This window comes from Manis javanica, chromosome 6 (assembly GCF_040802235.1).
Source record: "Manis javanica isolate MJ-LG chromosome 6, MJ_LKY, whole genome shotgun sequence".
Taxonomy (NCBI): domain Eukaryota; kingdom Metazoa; phylum Chordata; class Mammalia; order Pholidota; family Manidae; genus Manis; species Manis javanica.
This window is the reverse complement of record NC_133161.1, coordinates 83,095,669-83,121,021: the sequence shown is the minus strand read 5'-3', so window position 1 is coordinate 83,121,021 and position 25,353 is coordinate 83,095,669.

Sequence of the window (25,353 nt, the reverse complement as noted above, 5' to 3'; positions counted from 1 at the left end):
CGCACGCAGGCCTCCCAAGCTGAATTTTATCATGTAAGATAAGAGTGAGTATGTGGTAGTGAGTGGCCAGTAATGAGACCTTCGTTCTAGGTTTTATGTTTGGATTTTATACTAAGGCTCATAGGGAGTTGCTGGGACTGTATCTGCTATGAATTTTAAAGGGATCACTGTGCTGTGGAGTGGAGAATGGCTTAGAAATAGACCTGATGTCATGCAGGGAGACCACTTATTAAAAGTATTTTGTTTCAGATGTGTTGGTGGCCTGGATTAAGGTGATGTAGTAGAGATGCAGAGAAGCCAATGAATTTGCAAGATATTTAAAAAGATTGGATAACAATGTATAAGGGTGATAGAATGGAAGGAGTAAAGAATGACAAGCATTCTTCCCAGAATATCAAATTCTCTTACTAATACTTAGCATTTTCTGTTAAGAAAATCCAGGCAATTCTTCAACTCAATGCATCTTTAGCCAAAAATCAGAGAATGCTGGCTATTGCAGTTGGATTATTCTAAAAAAATTTTCGGAATAAAGTTGTGAGTTACCATTGTAACAACTGACCTTTATTGATCATCTCAAAATAAGTGGAGAGTTTTCACTTGCAGGAAAAATTATTTGAAGGTGCACAAATTACTTTGCATTTAAAACCAGTTAATTATCTCAGTAAAAGAAAGATGTGCTTTGTCCAATTTTAAAATACATTACTATGTGTCTTTCATTTTGCTTTCAAAATGTCAGTTTCAGCTCTTTTTAAGGAGCACAGTGGTGAGAAAACAAAACACTTCTAAACTCCACTAAGAACTGCTATAAAAATGGCAAGTTTAAGAGCAGAGTGGTAGATAAGGTTCTGGAAATCCTAAAGGAACGATTTCCAAATATAGCATGAGCGTGAGAAATGAATCAGAGAGATGGATGCACTCATAGTTTATAACTGCAATTCGGCTCCAACAGAATTTTTGTGAGCTTTCTGCAAAAAAATATGATTAGAAAATGAAAACAGTACATTTCATTCTCCTGGTTCAGTATGTAGTAATAGTGGTGTGGAAATTTCCTGCCTCATTGACTCATTGGCTCAACTAGGCAGCACCATTCATTACAACAGGTATTTACACAAATAAGGCTAATTTATATATAAATATGTAATTTATATAAAATGTAGGCTAAAGCCTACATGGAGATTATGGTCTCTGGATTATCTATATTTTCATATATCCTTTTGCATTTGGTTTCAATTCAACTGAATAATTATGGCTTTTGCCATCCTTAGGGTTCCCAGGCTTAACTCATTTCCTATATGTGTCTTTTCTGTTATATCATTTATCATTTCTGATGCCAGAAACATGGTCCATCAATGGTTACCCATAAAAATACCATGCGAAGTCAAAACCATTAACTCTTAAGGAGGTTTATCTGTCTGGTGATGCTCTCACTGTCCTAGGGTATTGAATATCAATTTTTAGAAAGGTATACTTGTGTAGCTCCAATGTGTGTGTGTGAGATGTGAAATTTGCTGAAAAATTTCTCCATCAAAACTGCAAAGGGGATTCTCAGATGGTAAAAACGTATCAAACAACTAGAGCTATTTGAATGCAGAGAACTTACATGGGTTCCCTCTATTGAAATCTGTTATGTTCCTAGAAACCAGATCCTAAGGCAAACAGCTAAAATATGAACTAAGCAGTTGCTTTTGAACACCCCCGTTGATCACAATGGTCAGTGTATTTGGTAGGAAATTTCAACTGAATTCAGTTGGTGAGAAATGTGCTTGTTACAGAGTTATACAAAGTCAGTGCATTTATCATTCCTTCTGAGTCTGACAACTTTATCTGTAAATTTTTTTTTGTTTTTGCCTTCAAGAAAATATCATGTAGGTTAATTATGAGGTTTTCATCTCTATAAAATTTTAATTTAATTAGTTTGAGCTAAGACTTTGTATTGTGACATAAGACACTTCAGAAGTGAGCTATGGATTAAATGTTGAGAGAACAGAGTAACATGATATAAAGACATTGTTAACTTGTTGATAGCATATCTTGGTTAACCAAATCACATGTAGCCATAAGTGTAGTATAAGAAAGGCTAAGAATGAAGTTTTTACAATGATAGAAATTTCAAACTCTGAAAAAACATTAGCAAGTATAATGGACACTTGAATGGTCAAGATTATGCTTCACTGGCCCTCAGGTGTCAATAAATATGATGAAGCCCATATAGGGTAAAGAAGAAAGGAGCTACAGCAATTGGACCTTCTGGACAAAAAAGAAGCAAAAAGAGCAGAAACTGTAGTCACCCTATTGACATTAAAAGAATGGTGAGGTGGACATTCCTCAATTGTACTGGCAACAAAATAGTTGACACAAACACATTGTATTTGATGACGCAGGAGGTATTCTCGCTAGGGAGATGGGAGCAGCTCTATCTGGGTGTGTGCACAGCACAGGGCATCAGCAGTAAATCATTCTTGAGCCCCTGTTATGTTCTAAGCCCCTTGCTTGTCCTGGAATGCAACAGTGTGTGCCTGTGAATAGGTGGGGGGAGCAGATACTCTTGCTTCACTTGGTGTCCTTTAAGATGCACCTGAACTTAATCTCCTGGAGAGTGGTATCTTGGAAATATCAGGCAGGAATTTTTTTAAGGAAAATCTATTGACTTTCACGTGCTCTATTTCTCTTCTCTTCTAATCTGTGTGTTTTTCTCTTTAAAAATACAAATAAATGAATAAATGAGAAAGGTACTTTTTTTGCTTTTAGTTTGTAATTTTTCTCTCACATAATAGACCAAAAGTTTAAGCATTCTCTATTTCTTAGTTTCTACTAAGTGGGGCCTTTTACTCTGTATTATGTTTTCTAAGTAGCCTCTAACTCCTTGGGCAGAAAGTTTGAGGGATGCATATGAAACATTGAAAATCTATGGATTTTAGAGTCAGGAGGATCAGATTTTGTTTCTCAGTTTTGTCAGTTATTAGCTCTGTGATCATGGGCAAATTACTAAACCACTTTAGAGACTTATTTTTCTTCTGTAAAATAATGATATTTTAGAGAATGAAAATGGCCTATAATTTTTCATTATCATAATCTTTCTCCATTATTACTATAAAAAATACTCTCCTTTGCCACAGTGAAAGTATGACTTTGAAAGAAATCAAAATAAGCAAAATTTGTGTAAGTAAATATAAGTCCTTAATTGCTATGCTTAATATTCCTAACGTGCTGTCATACAATATGAAGAGAAGAGCTGTTAATATTCAGGCTCAGTTCATCTTTTCCTTCCTGTTTTTTCCCACCTTAGAAACAAATAGGCAGTTAACTCAGATAGGGAAAATATGAAGATAGAATCCTTGAAAATACATAAATTAGAAAACATTAAATAATTGAATGTTTACTGCATGGAATCTTTCATGGTAATCATTTTATCTTGTTTCTTTAAGAGTATCCCCCAAGCCAGAGGGTTTCTTAGCAAATCAAAGAAAACTATTAGAAAAGAATTTACATATAAGCAGTCTGAAAAAGATGTGTTTGATAGGTTCTATGAATTTTAGGTGGTTATGCTCATTAAATTGATATTTTGCCATAAATATATTGACTTACTTCTGCTGAAACGATTAGTGAAAAGTTCATGAAAATGTCTTGAAATTAAAAAAAAAATCAAAGATCATTTCAGTAACATATCATTGATATGCAATAAGTGTATTTTGCAAATAGAGCTTCCATATGGAAAATTTTAAATATAACAAACCAATAGGCTTGTAAGTAGAAGAGTAATTTGTCTTTGATACCAAGCATCTTTCCTCTTTAAATATTTAAGATTGCTCACTTTATAATGCGTATACTATGATTAAATAACACATCTCTAAGAGTGATAAGAATATATTTCTGTTATTTGTTTCAATTTTTTTTTGGATGGCAGAGGTACTATTTTTCATGCAGGGTAACATGTATTACCCAATTTTAAATGTGGCAGACATCACACATGAATTAAAAAAATAATTTATTGGCCCATACTGTTTTAGGTGTAGAAAGAAACTTATAGACCAATTAATTAAATTCTTTTTCTTTATGAATGAGAAACTTGGGAAATAAAACACTGATTTTCCCAGAGGCCAACAGTTGACTTACTTTATCTTACATCTGAGTGAAGAATAGTCTTTTGGTTCTGAGTATAGGCATGAGCTCCAAAAATAGGCACTTTTTTGTCATCTGTACAACTGCAAACCCTCTGCTTATTCATGGATCTATTTTTAGGAATTTATTTATGATTATTATTTCTCTATCTGTGATGCAACAATGATGATGGCAAAAAAAATGAGATGGCAGTAAAGACTGACAGTACAAGGATCACCTTTACTAATTTGAATAGATTAGGATTTTATAACCACTAAAAAGAGTCAATGACACAGTTTTCACACATGTGTCAATTAGACCCACAGCTCTCCCCAGATCTTCCCATCCTTGCCCACCAACTGTGTTACTACTCAGGGTGTGGTCTGCACTGACATGACATGGACTTTGTTAGAAGGCAGAATGTCAGGTCCATCCCAGTCCTACTGACCCCAACTCTGCATTTTTAACAAGATCTCCAGGTCATGAGCATGCACATGAAAGTTGCTGTAGAGCATCTTTGATGAAGCTCATGTACCTCTCTGATGAGAGTCAGACTGGTCAGTGAGGAATCTCTGAGTACAGTTTTAAGGTTGCAAATTTCCCTATGCTTTTTGTTCTGGGGCAAGCACATACCACCACATTCCAGACTCCTTTTATGGAACTGCTAAAATGTTTGCAATTGCTAAAAAGTGAAGAATGTTATAATTTCACACTAGAATTTGGTGGCATCTGAATTAATTTACCATTTTATGGCTATGTGGTATACTCTACACTTAGAAAGGAGACTGTGCACTTAATGGAAGTGGCTTTGCACTGCATAGTGGTTAAAACTTCCAGCAAATGCTACCAGCTAAGTTATAAGGGTGAATTAAAGGGTGTCCTTTATAAATAGTCACAAAAGGACTCTGCAGCTGATTTCAGTGTGGGTGTAATTTGGAGAAAGGTTTGCTGTAGGCATGAAATTATAACACTGCTATTGGAATACAACCAAGAGCCTAGCCATTTCCAGTAGCTGTATCACCACCTGCTAGTGCTCTTATTCAGAATTGAGTCAGAGGGATGGGTGAAGTGTAATGAATCATCAAGTCTCATCTAAAATGCTGAATCTAGCTATTACTTCTCAAATAAACCTTGTTTGATCTGGATCCTTGCCTATAGGCTGACCTGAAGTCCTAGAGATAGAGGCTTTCTACCAAATGAAGAAATAGACTGCTTAACGCAGCTTTTGTATTGAGTCATTCTTGGTGGTTTTGGGTGTCCTCATACGTGAAGACAGGTCCTAAGGAACTCTAACTCTTCTCTTTAGGTGTTGATTTGATTTTGCAGCAGTGTTTCTAGCACTGTAGTGTAAGAGCCATTGGTCTTACGTTCCTTTGACTCAGAATGAGCCAAGAAATGTCATCTTCATGTAGTTGCTTGTCACTAAGGTCTGCTGTGACTTGGGAGTTAGCTAGAGAGTTCTCCCTCCTTGAGGCTTACTTTCTGCCTATTTCTTGCCTGAGTCGGAGCAGGTTTTTTAAAAGTATATCTTTATGTGTGTGTAAAATGTTTGGGTACCTTTCATAGTAATAATAGTAGCTACATTTATACAGGGTGATGTGTACAAGACAGTGTTTTTAGCACTTTATACGTATTATCTGATTTAAACCTTAACAGTGATGTTAAGATCCTTGATCAGGGCCATAAAGCTAACAAGGAGGAGCCAAAACTTGGTTACAATACAGGCAGAAGAGATGCTAATTTATATTGTAGTAGTAGAGGTTGCAAATTTCCATCCTTGCCCACCAACTGTGTTACTTATTCACCAGACTTTAGTGGAGGCTATTCACTCCTCCACTAAAGTCTTTACTGTAGGAACAAGGGAAAGGCATATCAGAAACCCTGAGAGCAGGAACCACTAATCATGGTCTGGGAAGGAGAGTGTTTCTAGCTTTCATGGTGACCTAAGTCTGATGAACAGTAAAACAGAGACAGGAAGTTCCTGTTGTGTTCTCTGGCTGCAGAGCAGAAAGCAGGGGGAACATGCTGGCAGGCAAACTAAGAAGCAAGTCACAAATACCTCATTTCGCAAAGCAGATGCCAACTCTTAGGAGGCTCATGTGGCCACAGAGGGTCTCAAGAGGACACAGGTGGAGAGTTTTACCACCAGGCTGCTTTCTGTGAGCAGGAAAGAACCAGGCTGACCTTGGGCACTTCGATTTAACTGCCAGAAGTTAAATGGAAAGATGTAGGCAGATGGCAGCAGATCTGAGCAATCCTGTTTAAGGTATCCATGCCCGGATGGAGGAGGAGGTACTTGTGGGCAGCACAGGGTGTGGCCAGGTCAGCTGTAATTTCCTGGGGGCTGGAGAGAACATAACTCAGCCAGCCCCACTCTCTCACTGCTTGGAGCAAAATACTCCCAACTGTGTTCATTAGATTATGTAATCTCGAGTATTGAGAAGACAGAATTTCTTAAATTCAGCAATGTACAAAGAGTTCTTCATTAAAAGTAATTTGTTATTCTTTAAGAGATGGGAGACACTATCACAAGAAAATATGCTACTGTAAAGAGAAAATGTTTTTAATTAATACTGAAATAGTGAGGACTTCCCTGGCATTGAGAAAATTTAATATAAAAGTAAAATGCTATTGCTTGCCACTTCCTTTTCTCACTAGAATAGGATTAAAAATTTTTAAATGGGATTTCAAGCCCAGAGCAAGCAGCTGTCTTCCATGACAAAAAACAATGCACTCATACATATGTATTATGCACTTAATTAAAACTGTTGGATTTTTATTTTAAAAAGTTCTGATGTCCTAAATTTTTATAATGACTTGGATCTGCCACCAGCTTGCATATTTTAAATGGGAAAGGAGGCTATGGGTGGGATAAGCATCCCAAAGTTCATATATTTGGAGATGCACAGCCTAAAATTAGCTGTACCACTGGCTCAAGATTCCATTGTTAGTTATTCATTCCTTTTATTTAACAAGGATATATTTTTCCCTCTGCATATTTTTATTACAAAATAAATCTTTATTATAGAGATTTTAGAAAAGTAGAAATAAAAATTATCTGTATTCTGTTCCTCTGAGATAAACATGGTTAACAGTGTAGCATATTTCATTTTTGTAATTTTGTAATGTAGAATCCATATATTTCATCCAATTTGAATCATACTGTATTTATAAATTTGCAGTTTTCAGTTTTCATTTAAGTGGTGAATATTTTCTCATGCCATTAACTTATCTTCAAAACACAATTTTTCATGACTGCATCATGATCATGATCATCATCATAGATGTAGAATATTTTGAGCCTTCCTGTTTTATAGTATATGCAATTTAAACTTTAGAGGTGCTAGGGTTGTATTAGAACTGTGATGGGGAAAGGATGGAGAGTGGTAAGAAGTAGTGTAAGATAATTCCTAAGAGATTAAAACATGAAATTGATAGTGTGTAGAAGTAATTTAAAAGATAAAAAGAAATTACAGCATAAGGAGCCAAAAGACAGAAAAATTCAAAAGTCTCCTTCTAAAAAGAGGAACCTTTTTTTTAGAAAAGAGAAAATCAAACAGGGGACTGATGGTTTTCATTAGAAATCCTCTAAATTAGTTGATTTTTAAACATGTGCATATATTCTTTGGTTAAGTGAAAAAAACAGTGAAAAGCAACTCTGGCAAAGAGACACTGAGTTTGTCCAAGGACCCCACACCTGAGGCTGTGAGTGCCTGGGCTCCCAGTGGACGCAGGAAAGTGAGAGAGGGCACGCTCTTTCCAGATGGGCAAGAGGGCCCCAGCAGCCAGGGCGCCGCACCCTCTGGGACAGCAGGCAGATTTGGGGGGCTGAGCGCTGGAGATGGACAGTAGAATGTTCTTGGGGTGAAAGGGTGTGGATAAAATGAAAGTTCCTGTGGCCAGGATTATCACCTGGCCCTGGTCTGCTAGCTCATGACATACATGTGGGCAGTACTTTGTTACTGACTCTACATAAAGAGCCCTGCCAACATGTTGTGCTCTGAACAACATGGTGGCATGGCTGCAGGAGAACAGAGGAGATGCTAGAGTGGTGGCAGCACTGAGGACAGAGGCCCAGAGGATGGCTGTGTGTGCAGAGAGGCCCAGAGGCAAGGCAGAGACCAGCTTACTGCATGCAGACTCACTCTGAGTGGACGGGATTGTAGTGATTGACCTGCCACCATGGAAATAAAGTTGGGTGTAACCCTTTCACCCCAAGAACGTTCTACTGCCATTTCTTTGGTCACACTGAATCCATAGTGAACTTGCCTGGGGCTGAAACCCATTGGCAAGACAAAGGTTGTACCTAACTTTATTCCCACAGTGGCAGGTCAATCACTAGAATCCCATCTACTCAGAGCGAGTCTGCATGCAGCAAGCAAGTCTCTGCCTCTGGGCCCTTCTAGCCTGGCAGCCGTCCCAGTCTCTGTCCTAGGTGCTGCCACCACTCCAGTCTCTTCTCTGCTCTCTTGCAGTGGTGCCACGGTGTCACTCAGAGCACTGGGCAGAGTTCTTTATATAGAGTCAATAACAAAGTACTGCCCACACACGTGTCGTGAGCTGGCCAACCAGGGCCAGGTGAGAATCCTGGCCACAGGAACCTTCACTTTATCCACAATTATAAAATGTAAAAAATACAGTCATTACTCATGAAAGGAGTAAATGAAAATATGTTAAAAAGGGAAAAAAGTTGAGATTATTTTTCTTTGTTAAAAAGTCATTAGAACCTGATAATTCTAGCTTGGGTCACTAAGTCAATTTGCTTCAAAGAAAAAATAGAGACCAGAGAAGGTGTATTTACTTTCTGTTTTGGTTGAGCTTTTTCAAGAGATTTCTCATCCCTCTTTTCTGCCTCCAGGTGAGCAGTATTTCCCCCTTATCTCTGTTTTCTCTGCTTCTCTCACTCCTTCTTCTGGTAGCTTCTCTACTTTTTCTCTCTTCTTTTTATTCCTCTTTGGACACCTTCTCCCCCACTCCCCTGCCCCCTTACCATAACCCCGGAACCTGTGAACATATTAGACTGCATGGCAAAGGAGAATTAAGGCTACAGATGGAAGTGAAGTTGCTAATCAGCTGACCTTGAGATGAGGCCAGCCTGGATTATCCAGGCGGGCCCAATCTAATCATGAGACTCCTTAAAAGTGGAAGAAGGAAGCAGAGTAGAGAGAACCAGAAAGATGGCAGTTCGAGGGCTCAGTCTAACGTTGCTGCCTGTGAAGATGGAGAAAGAAAGTCATAAGCCAGTGTCTGTAGGCCTCTACAAGCTGGAAAAGGTGAGGAAATGGATTCTCTTACCTAGAGCCTCCAGAGAGGAACCTAGTTCTTCAGACAGCTTGATTCTAGCCCATGGTCTAGATTTCTTATCTCCAGAACTGACAATAAAGTGGTATTGGTCAAGGTGCTGTATTCATGGTAATTTGATACAAGAGAAATATAAGTTGATACATGCTCCTCACTTTGCAAAGAGCTGGATTTTTCCCCTTGTCAATGCCTCACAGACCCAGGAGAGCAGGAGTGATTTTAGAGTTCACTGAGCACAGGTGTTCGTAATTTAGGGCCAAAGTGCTTTCTAAAAGGAAATGTCTTGAAAGGGGCCCAATGGGTTTACCTAGAGATGTAGGTACTGAAGTGCAGCCTGAACATAAAGCCACATGATCTGTCAATATGTATATGTGGTAGGTGTGTGCACTGTAGGGGAGAAAAAATTTTCCCTCTACCTTTCTGCATTCTTGGATGAGATCCCTGTGATAAAAGACAAGCAAGACAAGACAAACAGAACTTTACTGACATGTGTACTGCATGTATGCAAGGTGATGTCCAGAAAGAAAAGAGTCACTCTGAGGTGACAGAATTCAGGCTTAAATACCATTATAACAGGAAAAGGGGAGGAGGGATGTAGACCTTTTCGGGGAGAGAAAACAACAAGATAAATGAAAGGGCTCTTAGAAGAATGGACGATAGCTGTGATAGTTTGTGACCAATTGTGTCTGGATGTGGTTATCAGCTTCTCCTCTCCTCTCCTGTAATAAGAGCCAATCCTCCTTGACTGATGAAACTCTTAGGGAGAGAATCTATGACAGTTGAGTTCCTTTCGGAGGATCTGTCTTTAGACAGATGAGGGAGTTCAGAGAAAGCCTCTCCAGCCTTTGCTGTTTTTCTAAATGCCCTCAGATCAAAATGATATACCAAAGCGGCATATTTTAGGATGGCTTATTTTCAGTACACACATACTGTAATTAACACGTATGTTGCTGTTGTGATAAAAATACTATCAACAGCATTACTAGTCTTTTTTCTTTGTTTATTTTATTAATCAGCAAATTCTAATATTGTCCTTAATATTCCCATGGAGTATTTGGGATTTTTTTATGCAATGTAAGTGCATTCTGAATTCAAAAGTTTAGAAAATTTGAATCCCTTTATTTTCAAGAGCATAAAGCTGAGAGCTGGAAGTTTGTGATCAAATTTACCTAAATCAGAGCATTTCATAGTGGCAGAGACAGGGCAGGAATTTGGTGTCTGAGAGGCTTTGCCCACTCCACCCTCTTAAAACTATGCCCACTGCCTTAATGATATATGAAATAGCCTTAAGACGAGGAGGCCACTTGGACTTTTCTAATTTAGGTAGGCATGTTTTAGTCCCTCATAACTTGTCCATGGTCCATGTTCGGACTGGAAAAAATAACTTTGCAAAATATATTCTTAAACCATAGATAATAGATGGAGTACATAATCACTATCAAATCTCTTTTCATATTTATGTTCTCTACTTACCTTGGTTGAATGTCTATAAAGTTTGGATAACCAAAATACCTTTTTATTTTTTCTTCCCTGCACAAGTTTCAACCCTTTCCCTAAAACCAGGTGTTTTGTCTTAATGAGCCAAACTGTACATAATGTTTCAGGATAACATCAGAAGTCATACTTACTCAGGCCTGAATCAGCCAAAACTTTGACTAACACAGCTCTTGAACCAGCTGGATATTTGAGATTTTTCCTAAACATTTGGATAAGAATAGTAGGGGAAGTGGATGTCTCTTTCTGTTCTTAATGTGTTTTTGCATGCTTGATGAGCCTGAGTTTGGAGCAGGTTTCAGGAGAAAGGGTGGGGATAAGATGAAGGTGAAATACTATCAGTTGTAGAAAAAGTATTTATACTACCATTAAAATTAAAGAGTGTGCCATGGAACTCAGAATATATCTATAATGATATAATCACACTACTTTTAAAGGCATGCAGGCAGAAACTGTAAGATTTGAGAGAACATAAACCTTAAATTGTTCCCTTAGGCAAACAGCAAATGCAAATCTACCAAACCAAATTCATTTTAATTCCCCTTGTACATTTCCAGAAGACTATCAAAAAATTTCAGGAGTAGCAGTCTTTTATTTTATTTTATTTGTATTTATGTTTATATTTATTTATATATTAAACATTTGTTTAAGATATCATTGATATACACTCTAAAAGTTTCACATGAAAACATTGTGGTTACTACATTCACGCATATTATCGGGTCCCCTTATACCCCATTGAAGACACTGTCCATCAGTGTAGTTAGATGTCACAGAGTCACTACTTGCCTTCTCTGCTACACTGTCTTCCCCATGACCTCACACGCACCATGTGCACTAATCATGATATCCCTCAATTCCCTTCTCCCGCCCTACCCTTCCCCTTTGGTAATCACTAGACCCTTCTTGAAGTCTGTGAGTCTGCTGCTGTTTTGTTCCTTCAGTTTTGCTTTGTTGCTATACACAAATAAGGGAAATCATTTGGTACTTGATTTTCTCTGCCTGGCTTATTTCACTGAGCATAATACCCTCCAGCTCCATCCATGTTGTTATAAATAGTAGGATGTGTTTTCTTCTTATGGCTGAATAGTATTCCATTGTGTATATGTACCACTTCTTTATCCATTCATCTACTGATGGACACTTAGGTTGCTTCCATATCTTGACTATTGTAAATAGTGCTGCAATAAACATAGGGGTGCATATGTCTTTTTGAATCTGAGGACTTGTTTTCTTTGGGTAAATTCCTAGGAGTAGAATTCCTGGATCAAATGGTATTTCTATTTTTAATTTTTTGAGGAACTTCCATATTGCTTTCCACAATGGTTGAACTAATTTACATTCCCACCAGCAGTGTAGGAAGGTTCCCCTTTCTCCGCATCCTTGCCAGCATTTGTTGTTTATTTCAGCACTATTTACAATGGCCAAGATATGGAAGCAACCTAAGTGTCTATCAGTAGATGAATGGATAAAGAAGTGGTATGTATACACAGTGGAATATTATTCAGCCATAAGAAGAAAACAAATCCTACCATTTGCAACAACATGGATGGAGCTAGAGGATATTTTGCTTAGTGAAATAAGTCAGACAGAGAAAGACAAATACCAAATGATTTCTCTCATTTGTGGAGTATAATAACAAAGCGAACCTGAAGGAACAAAACAACAGCAGACTCACAGACTCCAAGAAGGGACTAGTGGTTACCAGAGGGGAGGGATGAGGAGGGCAGGTGGGGAGGGAGGGAGAAGGGGATTGTGGGGGTATCGTGATTGCTGAACATGGTGTGTGTGGGGTCACAGGCAAGACAGTGTAGCACAGAGAAGACAAGTAGTGACTCTGTGGCATCTTACTACACTGATGGACAGTGGCTGCAATGGGGCATGGGGGTGCTCGATAATAAGGATGAATGTAGTAACCACATTGTTTTTCTTGTGAAACCTTCATAAGATTATATATCAATGATACCTTAATAAAAAAAAAGTGAGCTTGTATGAACTTCAGAGTTCCCAAACCACACCAACTCATTGAATTTGGACAGCAAATTTTGGACAAGCTGAAGGAAATTGGCAGGGTTAAGGTACAAATCTAATTTTTAAAAATTCTTCATAATCTTATCCATCTACCTGTTTATTCAATGAATGTTAGAACACTCACCATGTAAAGCATTATTCTAGCAGCTGCGGATATAGCAATGAATAAAATGGATAAATGATCCCTGTTCCCTTGAGCATAATTCTAGTAGGTGGTCATAGACAATAAACAAGGTAAATAGAATATATCAGGCTGTGAGAACTCCTATAGAGAAAAAATAGGGAAGAGGAATATTGTATGGGAGAGAAGATAGAAATTTTTGATACAATTGTCACAGGCTTTATTCAAGCTGTCACTTGAATAAAGACCTGAAGGAATTAAGGGAGGAAATGTGGAGGTATGAGGGAAGCCCTTCTGAGCAAGGGAACAACCAGTGGGGTAAGATCTGGGGGTAAGAGTGTGTCAGCAAAGGGGCCAGTGAGGCTGCAGTGGGGCAAGTAGGGAGAGGGCAGAGGGGAAGGTGGATGTAGGAGTCCTACTGCATAGGTCCTTGTAGGTTATTGTAAGGACTTTGGCTTTTACTGTGAGTGAGATGAGAAGCTATTGGAGAGTTTACTAAACTACACAGTTTACAACATAAAATTTGAAGATCTGAGCTCTCTAATACAATAGCCTGTTGCCACATGTAGTGATTAAAATTGAAATTAGTGAAGAATTTAATTTCATTTTTACTTAACCACATCTCAAGTCCTGAATAGCTGCATACGGCTACTGACTACCATATTGGGCAGCATGTAGAACATTGACATTATTGCAGATAGTTATTAGATAATGCTATTTTGGATCAATCACACCATTTATTCATTAATTCTAAAAATCAAAAGTGTCCCTAAAGAATCTGACAGATGTTTTGCTAGGCTTTAGAGATTAAAAAATGTGTGTTAAGAAATAGGGTATTCCTCACATACCTTTCAATCCCTTAAGAACAAGAGAAATACAGTCACAGAATTATTACTATAGCATGTTCAGGGTACAGATCTCAAAGGAAAGAGTTCTCGGTTATCCTGGGGGAGAGGAGTTCCCCTAGAAATGAATTGTAAGTTACGCAATGGATCAGGGTGTTTCAGGTGAATAGATTTGTTCAGTAGAGATAGTTGTACTGGATAACTACCATGATAAACCTTGTGTCTACAATAACTCATTTAATATTTGCAATAATTTTATGAGAGTACCATTAGATATCCCATGTTACAGATGAAGAAAACAAAGTCAGAAGTTAAATAAGTTACCAAGATCACAAGGCAACTTGATTTATGAAAAAGACAGATAAACTGTGGGCAAAACAAATTATTTTTATAAAAATATGCTAATTGAAAGATGGTTATGATGGTTATAGAACCAAGATTTGAACTCAAAGGGCACTTGGCTTGTAAGTTTGTGCTTTTAGTTACTATTCTGTATTTCATTTTCCAAGAATTAATTTTCTTTCTGCTGAAAAGAAAAACAAATGACCTGTAATATGAACATATATTCCTCAACAAATTATGTAAAGCAACTGATAGAATTATAAGCGATATTTATAAACCAACAATTAAGGTTGAAGATACCAGTATATCTCAGAAAGTGAGAGAAAATAGACAAAAATTTAAGTGGGAATCTGTAATTAAAAGGTTGAGATTTTAGAAAATTATTTAAGTCATTTATAATACCTAATCTATAACTTGCCAAAATTTGAGAAACACAGGTAATGTAGTACTTAGAGGGAACTTTTTCATTTTAAATGTTTTCCTTATAAGCAAGAAACCAAGAATTCTATGAATGAGTAAACCAAGAATTCAACATAAGCCAGAAAATGTTCAACAAAATACAGAAATAAGAAAGGAAAGAATAATATAAACAATAATGAAATTATGTAATAGAAATAAATATAGAGAAGGAATCAAAAATAGAAAAGTGAAATGCAACCTAAAACTAAGCTTTGGAAAGGTTTATGAGATAATGTTGAGAGGCTGGGACAAGTAAAACTGGATCTCTTGTGTTGCACCTAGCCCTGTTTCCTAGTTGTACTTTTCTTACCATTTCTTCACATCTTTTCTGCACCTGTGTTTCTAAACTATGAGAAATTCCCAGTAATTTTACGTGTCTGAAAATGTTCATAGAAAAGATAGCTGGCTGAGCCTACAGTATTTATTTAGCCTGTACGGTTTTCCCCGTGCCCTCTCCTTCTCTCCCTCCCCCCACTCCTCCACCCTCCTTTCTTCCTGTCTTCCTTTTTAAAAAGCTGTCTGTATTTTTCTGTTATTTATGGTGAGCAACTTCTTGTTATCATAGGGCACTGTGTTTCTTGTGTCCTTAGCTCTATAGAAATAATATCTAGAGTAATAAGTAAAATACAATCTTTATTGTGAACATTTTGAATGAAGTCAGATTACAAATCATGATTGTTGACAAAGGGGAAGGAACTATCTTAAACTTCATTGCCTGCGTGAATGGTCTTGCACTTTAGTGAGTAAGGCTTGAGCAGTTTTATGATGGAAATTGGAGTCAGGTATGGTTTGCAAGTAGGTTTCTGACCTTCTTTTGTAAAGCTGGCTTTGCATATAACAGTGCCTCCTAACTATGAATCACTCCTGGTTCTGTTACACAACTGGTACTGTTCCTTAAGGAAAGAAGTCATACCCTTATATAGTCATTCTCACCTCTTAAAACCAGGGAATAAAAACAAAAACTGGAAAGAAATTTAGGCTAAAACATTAATTATGTGAATGTTTTAAATAGTAATAAAACTTTTCAACCTTTTCCCCTGTTAATCTGAGTAGAGGCTATGCTTCTCTTCCACTGATTGGATCCAGTATGCAGCCCCAGCCAGTGGTTTCACTGATTCACTGTGTAGCTCAACCATTTCCAGAACACAATAGTCTCTTCTTTGGATGTGCTCTTTTTCCCCGGGAACATGGGAACTATTGGAAGAGCGTCTTTGGCATTAATGAAGGTGTGAAAACCTCTACAATGCTGACAAGGGTTAGTGCTGGGAAAAGCAGCAGGGGCTTCTTTCACAGCTGCTAGGCTTTTCCTCGCTCATCCTCTTCTGCCATCAGCATTCCCTCACAGCTAAATGTATTAGTATTTCCCCTTACTATAACTCCCAACTCTCCCTGGCAGCCTGGAGGCCCAAGCCTGCTCCTTGTCCTTAGAAACTGTGACTAATAAAGGACGTGTGTCTGTAACCTCGGTTCCACCACCTCTCCAGGACCTGTAGTGAAGGCGTGGTTTTGTGGCTCACAGATAACCTCTGGGCTTTCACGTGTGTTTCCCACTAGTGCTCTGAACTCAGCTAATATAAGGGGTCATAGTATCTGCCAGGGTCCTCCAGCTTTCCTTCCCTGAGTTGGACCAAATTCATGTATCTCTCATTTTCTCTTTCATTTACTAATTCAAATCCATACTCAGCACTTCTTATTTTCTAGGCAATCTTTTATGCCCCTGAGAGAGAGCAATAAATTCAACTAATTTCCTTCTCATACAGATATTGGGTAGAAAGAAAGAAACCGATGCAACACAAGTTCTGAAAACTAAAATGCAGGTAAAGGTTCATAGAGTGAGAGTGCTATCAGAGCAGAGCTTAGAGGTGGAAGTCATTTTAAATGAGGCAGCAATGAGGGCCTCTCCTACGAGATCAAGCCACATGTCTATCTGGGGGAAGCTGTCTGGGTTGAGGAACCAGCAAGACCAAGGCTCTAAGACAGTATCAATGCTCGTGGAACAAGAGAAGCTGGTGTGGCCAGAGCAGATTGAGATGAGATACAGAGTGGTCAAAGTAGGCAAGGGCCATATGATGTAGGATCCTTGTAGGCTATGATGAAGAGTAAAGATTTTATTATAATTGTGATGGGAAATTATTGAATAGTTTTGAGCCAGAATGTGACATGATCTTACCTATGTTCTAAGGGATCTTTTTTCTTTAGGGACAATAAACTGTGTCAGGACAAGATATTAGTTAGGTAAAATGCAATTGCTGGGGTTAAGGAGGGAAATACCAGTGTCTCAATTACAGTGTTATAAATGATCAAAACTGTAATATACATCTGAAAAAGAGAGTCCTTTGGAACCCTGTATTCTGTGCCTCACTCACTGAACTTAACTCATGGGGCACAATATGCAGATATGTGGTCTTGGACTTAATAGCTGCCCTTGCCAGTATCAACTTTTCCGCCTCTTTAACCTCTGCATACAAATGCCCCCAAATTTCTCCCAGTGGCAGGTAGTTTACACTTAAATATGGACTTTTTCTTTACCCTCCTAAATATCAAACTTGCAGCCTCTTTTCTATAATCCTGAACTACAGCTGCCCAATACTTTCCACCTTTGGTGAGATCTCTTGGTCTCTGCTCAGCCCTGAGTTTCAGAGGTCTTGGTGGCTTCCCAATGAGCCTTTGAAAGTCAGGACAATCATAGTAAAAATTTGACCTGTGTAAATGCTGTAAAATAGCATTTTACCAAATGTAATTAGATAAAACCAGGTTTCTGTATTTATTTGAGTATGTTAAAAAAAATAGAACCAAATGGAAATTCAAGAACTAAAAAACACAATGACTGAATTCAAGAAATCAGTGCATGAGTTTAACAGCATATTTGACCTGACTGAAAAGAAAAGAAGTAAACTGCAATATGGTCCAAAGTCCTATCTCTGAGTTTAAATTTCCTTGTAAGAAAAACAGATTTTCTTTAAGAACTTTTTATAGTTAGAAAAATATTCAAGTTTGGATCCTTAAACAAGGTCAAGCATGTCTTTCTCAAACTTTTATTCTATATAACCAGGTTTCCTCATCCTTTGGGAATTATTTGGGTAAAAGAAATAAGTCTAAATCTCATTCAATTTTCTTTCATACAAGTAATTTTTTCCATATGTACAATTATAATATCATTATTTCTAAATCAATGGCATGAATGGTCTCATAAATGTCTCTGAAACCTTCTGGCTTTTCTTATCATCACTATCAATACCATTTTTTAAGTGCTATCATTGCTCATGAATTGCTGCTGTGAAATCATCTCTTCCTTTCTTTAGTCTTGCTTCAGTCCAAACCATTCTTCACATGGCTGTTAAAAATGATCTTTCTAAACTGCAAGCCTGATTGTGATACCTCCCTGCCTAAAACACTCCTGGATCCGGGCCTATTTTTCCATAGTGACCTTCATCTGGGCTTGTCCTCCTCCTCCTTTCTCACTGTGACCACCATGGTAAACCCTCAGATCCTCTAGAATCAGCCATGCTTCCCTAGTTAACTTGCCCTTCTACTTCCAATCCCTGATTTGGTTATGGCATATGAATTTATTGACCAGGTATAGTTGTTGAATGGAAAGTGAAGAGCCATGTCTGAGGATCAGAACACATTCAGAAATTGTTGGGGTATTGCAGGCAGAAATGGAGCTCCCAGTACTGCAGTTACAGGTCTAGGGAGCAACTACAGAACATAAAAGCTCTAAACACATGGCCAAAAAAGAAAGATACTGCAAAACAAAGACAAATGCTTTATGAGGTGACTGCAGCTTGGGTTCAGATATCATTAAATATCTATGTGGGACTTGAAGAAACATAGAGCCCAAAATTCCATTCTTTCTAGTTCATTACAATAAACATTCCATAGTGTTAACTTTTTGTTTTATTAACATTTATTAATGCTATCAATTAATTTTCCCTTTAGAAGTGTTTCCTGTTTCATTCTTGATATTCAGAAACTCAACTAAGTCTCTCACTGTTAGCTTAGCAAACACCAATTTTAAGTCAGTTCACTAGACCGTTCAGTTGTTCTTCTGCAGGGTATCATTATGTCTTGCAGTTTTTCAGAATTGCTTTTCTACTGTTCTAAAGTGCTCAGTTTCTTACTGGAAGAGCAATTGGAGTAGCTGTATCCCACATACCTTGGTAACAGATGTTATCTCACATTGTGCAAATTCCTTGGATCATTCAAAGTAAATATGGGTCCAGAAAGGTAAAATATTTCAGCCAAACTTCCACCTGAGAGTCAGCTGTTTATGCAGTTAGAAAAAAGATGCCATTCAGAGTCTCTTCTTTCAGTTACAGGATTCTGCAGCATGATTTATAACACTACAAATATTTACTTTTCTTTCAGAGTGGCGAGCAGATTGCACATAAATTTACTCAGCATTTTGTGTTTCTCTTTGCTTTGCTTTGATAAAGAATGAATGTTACTTGAATTGGAATAGAGTAAATCTTGGTAGGCTTTTTAGACTTTGGAAAAATGAAAAGCCACCTCTGTGATGGCAAGAAAGAAGCCCTTTAAAAGGAAATTCTTCTCTTTAATTGCTTGTTTTTTTTTCCTGGAAACCTTGTACTAGAACCTGCCTTAACGTTGTTCCTTCCATTGTGGTTTTCCAGTTCAGATCACTGTTACCTGCTCTTGGAAAGAGAATGGAACATAGGAGTTGATTATGTGTCACTTTGCTTTGGAATGTGTGTTCTGTTACTCTAAAAAAATACATGTAAAATGTTTTCTTAAGCAAAGTGCAGAGAACAGAATAATACAAAATCAAGTGACAGCCATCTGTTAAATTTTACTGACTGTTGGTAATATTGCTTTCTTGTGTCACTCTGACTCAAAAGAACATTTTAAAATTCAATATAACTATTATAAATGTCTTAAAATATGTTGCTTGGGCCACATGACTTAGTAAAGAATGACTTTGCAGAATATGTGCCAAGAGTGAGTGTTAGATTTGCCTGCATAGGAAGGCAAGTAAATAATCATGAAAAGAGATTCTTGCAGATAAAATATATAATTTAGTAAATATTTTTATAAGTATTAAAACCATTTCCTCAATAAAATTTTAATTGTTTAAGTTAGTTTAGATTGACTAATGGGTTTTAAAAAGAAATTTTAATTATCTTGATATTTATATGAAAATTCTTTCCCTGGGACCAGAATAGAGTGTAATCTCACTCTAGCTCACCCCAAAAGTCTCTAGAGAGAGAGAAGAGAACATCCACTAAGTGCTTGCTCTTCCTGTCAGATTGACGTGCGCCTGGCCATTCAACCTTGGTATAGCTTTGGTCGTAGTGTAAGCATAGCAAGAAAGTGTTTGGGAGATGTACATTCTACCAGTTCCCATCTGGATCCATTCTGCTCATTAGAATTTCCTGTGCAGAACAATTTCCTCCATGCAGTTCTTTTATATCAGATTATATATGACCATTTTTACCCATAAAACAACTTAATGTGGGTCTTGAGGCCTGAGTAAGTTTTCTCATTCTGAGAAGCTATGGAAAATCTGCAAAAGATTTGTCTCTTTCTAATAGCTTGTTTACTCTGTCGTTCATGTGAATTTATGTAAACATAACTTCTGGTGGAACAGGATAGCCACCGTTTAAATATGAATTTCTCCTTTGCATTTTGTGCATTAACTGTTTTGCCCTTAATCCTCTAAATCCTGCAGCTTGGCAGAAGAGGGCATGTTGAGAGAAAAATGTCAAAAAGGATATGAGTCTTATGAGTCTGTGGTTTCCACTATATTAGTAGCTGCTTATTTTCATCCAAATCATGAGGCAGGATGATTAATTTTCCCAACATTCTGGGGAAAAAGAAGCAAAAATAAACAGAAAACCTATTACCCTCACCAGTCGTCTACCCAGGAATGATGTAACAATGTAAAAGTTTATTTTTTTAATGTTTTTATTACTTTGGTAAACTTGTCTTAAGAGGAGCTTTCTCCATTCTTACACTTGATCTCACTTCCATCCACATCTTCCATGTAATGATCTATAAAGAATACCACACACTCTCTCTCCCCATACTTTCTTTTTCAAATCTTCTCCTTATTGGATTAATCTGCTACACTGGTACTGTTGAACTGTTTCTTTAGGCAGAAACTTTTAGGCCTCACTGTTATCTGGCACAAAGATAGACGGTATTTCCCAGCTCCTGTGCCTCTAGGTGAGACTACTTTGACTAGCTCACCCCAACAAATTGCGTAGAAGATAATGTGTCACTTCCAGAACAACACTATTAAAACAGGTATGAAATTTTCCATGATCTTGTTTCTATACCATCTTTTGAGTGTCCTAAAGGAACAAAGAACCACGGAGAAGCCTTGAATGGAAAAAGCCTTCATACTTGAATGACTACCATGCTCTTCCCATGTCCTGGAAGGAAAAAAACATTGACTGACAGGGACACAATTAAGCCACTGAGGTTGGAGAATGTGTGTTTGTTATGGGAGTTAACCTTCCTAATGCACTCAAAATCACTACTCCTTGGGCGGTGGCCTTTCTGGTCTATTCCATCCTCACCAACTATTTTCTTTTTCTGTGTCCTTTATGGAGCCCACTTTGTCTTTCTCTTATACATTGGTCTCTTACACATTGGTCTTACCCAGAGATCTATCTTCAGCACCTTGTTCTTTTCACTCTACATACTCTTTTGAGTGACAATGTCACTCTCAAGGTTGAAATTTATAAAATCTGAAATCTGTCCTTATCCTAGACCTTTGCTGTGAGATTCAAACTGCAGGATTCATTCAGAGAGTGGTAATCATACATGTAAGGTGTTACTGGAGAGCTCTAAGTAGATACCCCTTAATGTCTCAAAGACAGGAAGGCTGAAATCAAGCTCATCATTTCTTGAGATTAGCATGCTCTTCTGACCCTAACTTGGTGAACGTGATTATTACTTACCAACAAATGGAGGCAGAAATTTGAAATTTATCTCAAACTTCTTACCACACCACATTTCCACCCAAGAAAACTAAACTTTCTGCCAACTGTATCTCAATGTATCTTTTGAATCAAACCATGTCATTCCATCATTCTAACTACTGTCCTTTGTGAGACCCTCATAATCTCTCATTTGGGCGATTATAATAACTCCATCACCAGTCTCCTTTCTGTCATATACTCATCTGTAAATCTTACTTCCAACAGAGGACACATTGAACAGATAATATTCAGGTGAAGAAGGTACTACAATGGGCCTATGCAGATATTGAGGGGCAGTTATGAACATTTTAGCTACAGTTCATTCCTTTGCCTTCTTCAAAGAAAATCAAAATTCAATCTACTGAAAATACTATCCAGATAATTACACTAAATCTTTTCAGATTAATTTGAGTTTTAAAATTTTTGAAATGTTTCATATAGAACAGAACTCACCAATTTTAAGAATTACATGAGTTATGACAAATGTACACAGTCCTCAAACCACTATCATGATCACGGTAGTAAACATTTCTGTCCCTCCACAAAGCTCACTTGAGTCCTGTTGCCTTTACCCCTTGCTCTAAACCCTGACCCCTGGCAAATGCTGAATTTTTTTTCCGTCTCAATCATAATAGGTTTGCCTTTTCTGGAATTCATAAAATGGATTCATAGAGTGTATCTTTCCTTATATTATGATGGCTTTCATTTGGTATAAAGCTTTAGCGATTCACCGATATTGTGTGTATTGGTTTTTCATTTATTTTGTTAGGTAATTTTCCTTTGAATGGATATAACATACTTTGTTTCTCCTTTGTAGTTGATAGACAATTAGGTTCTGTCCAGTTTTTGGCTATTAAGAGCTGCTATGCATATTTGAGTACATGTCTTTCTGGAGACAGTAGTATTCATTCTTTGGGTAAATATCTCAATGAGAATTTCATTTGTATGATAAATATGCTTTAATTTATGAGAAACTGACAAATTGTTCTCCAAAAGGGCTGTTCTATGCCCTTACCGCAACATATGACAGTTTAGATTGCTCAACATCCTTCTCAACACTTACCTTTTTAAAATTATAGTCACATTAGTGATAGTTGTATCTCATTGTGGTTTTAATGTGCATTTCCCTAGTGACAATGATACTGAACATCTTGCATATGCTTATTTGTTATTCTTATTTATTTGTGGGTCAGTGTCTGTGCTCTGCACTCTGAGCATAAGACCTGGCCTTCAGCAGTCTTCTTCCTTTTCCTCCAAGTATATCATATGTTTGCAGCTGTGTACTTTTATCAGCTTGTTTTCTGCCTGTAGAATCTGAGGAGTCTAACAGCCTTCTTCTGTTTTGTATACATCTTCTCTCTGCCCTTTTCAGAACCTTGGGTCCAGAGGAGCCACAAGCCACAGAGGATTTTAGACCTTGGGACCTAATGGGGTTTGTTCAGCTGAATTTTGAGGGAACTGAGATTCAGAGAGGTCTCATTGCTATATTAAAAAGAGCATTAATCAATCTTATTATAAAGTCAATATGTTTTTCCTTTCACTTTATAGTCATTTTTTGGTATGATGGGTTATATAGTATGTTCTTTCATAAAAGGGAATATTAATTCATGAGAAGAGTAAGATATTTTGTAGATAATATCTAAAAGGAAATTATTCTCTTAAGAATATTGAATAACAAGACATTTAACAATTTTTTTACAGAAGATACAGAGCATTTAATTTCTTAAAATTTCAACTCTAGTGAATTATGTCATTAAAATATGTCTAAATGAAGATCTTTAAGTAGGTAGTTAAATAAATGATTTTGACTGTAACTTTTGGATTGAATAAGTCTATACAAGACAGAAATAGGAAATCCAAAGGGGTAAATGTGTAATGACTAAGAAATTTTATGAAGAATGCCTAAAATTATACACAATTATTTTGCAATGGCAATAACAGCTTCTATTTCCAATGGTATGACATAATTTTCCAGGTACTGGTTAATTTGTGTGTTTATCTTTTTCCTAGTTTTTCTATTTTATTTGTTCACTACAGATTTTATTTTTATTGATGGACAGGGATTGCAATGGGGTGTGTGGGGGCACTTGATAATATGGGTGAATGTTGAAAACACAATGTAGCTCATGTGAAACCTTTATAAGATTGTATATCAATGATAGCTTAATAAAAAAATGATGCTTTGTAATAGTTACAATTTCTTATTTAAGTGAAAAACATGAGATAAGTTTTCCATTAAAAAATATGTTGCTAGCATGGTTTAAAAGCTGTACACAGAACAGTGGCTAAAATTGACAGGTATTTATTTATTACCGGCTCAGATTTATAATCTACCCTTTGATCAAGTCTTTTGCTTACAAACTAGTTCTTATTATTAAATCTTGTTATGTCTGTTTGATATTCAGAAAAGATGATATTAATGCTGATTCTGGGCTATCTTTTCACTGACCGTCAGTTTACCATAGATTGTTCTTTGGGAATTCTTGGAGAAAATGTTCTCTATCTTTGTGACTCAACCTGTCTTCTGATGATCAGCTACTATTATAATAGCAACGACAATAAGACAAGTTATGCCATTTCAAATGTATTATTTAACTATGAGTTCATTATTAGAGATGTTTGTCAATAGATACATAAAAATCTTAATTTTAGACTATAATAGTATATTCCTAACTAGCTATTTATCTAACACTTAACCATACTAAATACATGATCTCATTAGGTTCCCATAGAACCTATGGCATGAATATAATCACATCACATTTTAAAGATTAGGAAAATGAGATTTCAAGAAAGTAAGGAAAAAATTTGTATAGCTGTTAAAGAGATGGAGGTAAGACATGAGATTGTGTTAGGTCTCAGAGCCCTCAGCCTTAATCCTTACGAACACTTCCACTCCTATGTGGCTCCAGTGCTTGAGGCAGAACTCACCATTGACCCAACAGAAATTTATTAAATGCTGACCATGTCTTGTCACTGGGAAGGATACTAGGGAAACAAATGTCCCTGCCTTTGGAAGGTACAGTGTAAACACAACCATGGAATGTCCCAAAAAAAGTGTTCTGAATGGAATTTTGATTTAAAACACTGGAAATTACATTTTTGAGAATCATTTACATTTAAAAAGTTCTTCCTAGATTTCAATGCTGGAAAGAAAAAAGGAAAAAAAGAGAAAAGTCCCTCAACAAATTGGTAAAACTATTGAGAAAGTTTTTTGTTTGTTAGAAAACACAGAGGTAAAGTGAGGGCAGGGGAAATAACATTTTTTTTTTGTTTTCATCTCTTTCACTATCTAAATAAACATTGCAACTACACAGTGGGTTGTGAGATTACAATTTCCGTTTTAAAGAATGAAGAAATGACTCAAATACATAGGAAACAAGTGATGAATGAAATTGTGGATCATGCACAATGTCATAGCTCAATTCAAAAATCTTGTTAATGAAATTCTTCTCTCCTCACTTCATACCATCTCTTCAATATGCCATTTTTAAAAAACCAGTTTAAAGTTCTAATAAAGTAATTTCAAAGGTGAGAGTTTGTTTGAAGCAGAATGTAACATGGGAATTTAGTAAACATCATTTATTTAGAAAGTGATCTTAGGTCCACAGAAGTGAGGAAAGCAGGAAAGAGCGAAGAAAAAAAGAGTAAGGACGGTATTTCAGCTGTAGTCATACTTCTCGTGACTGAGGGAGGGCTCTCGGGAGCACCGACC